This window comes from Penaeus monodon, chromosome 31 (genome assembly GCF_015228065.2).
Source record: "Penaeus monodon isolate SGIC_2016 chromosome 31, NSTDA_Pmon_1, whole genome shotgun sequence".
NCBI classification, from domain to species: domain Eukaryota; kingdom Metazoa; phylum Arthropoda; class Malacostraca; order Decapoda; family Penaeidae; genus Penaeus; species Penaeus monodon.
Window position 1 is genome coordinate 32,239,434 of NC_051416.1, and position 542 is coordinate 32,239,975.

General features: G+C 41.0%; 1 protein-coding gene across 1 annotated transcript in view; it reads right to left on the reverse strand.

Annotated features, from left to right (window-relative positions):
- LOC119593176 (orexin receptor type 1-like) overlaps positions 1-542 on the reverse strand; it is a gene marked incomplete at its 5' end in the record, with an annotated part of 128,215 nt that overhangs the window by 71,549 nt on the left and 56,124 nt on the right.

A 542-nucleotide genomic window follows, 5' to 3' on the forward strand; every position in this document is an offset into this window, starting at 1 on the left:
GAGCCAGTGAAAGTTTTAGACTCCTTCGTAAATAAATAAATGCCTTCTTACGCAGGGTAGATGCAAGCAAATAACTTTAGATATTCAGAGATCTGAAATATTAATAGAAAGATAATTTTGGACGAGAATGAACTGCATAATGATGATAAACATATGCATACGCGCGCGCATGTGTATGTGATATTTCCAAGAAAAGGTTATGACAGAAACGAAGTGAATCTTGATATCATTATTAAACATACACAGATATAGCATACCCTGCAAACACACCCATTTGACTAATAATAACGATAACAAATAAACACACAAACTAAGGTAAACCGACTGTCTCTTGCCATCGCCAAGCCCCAACGCATTTCCCGACATATTTGCACAGATGTTCCCGCGAGACATTTTTATAGCTTGGTAAGTACACAACAAGAGTTTAGTCGTCTCGGATGCGGGTACATTCCCTCGCTCTTATAAGGTGCAATCTGACAGGCCGTCAAAATGCTCGAGGATTTTTGCCCCGCGGACCTCTTTGTTCCCGGCGGAGGAGACGC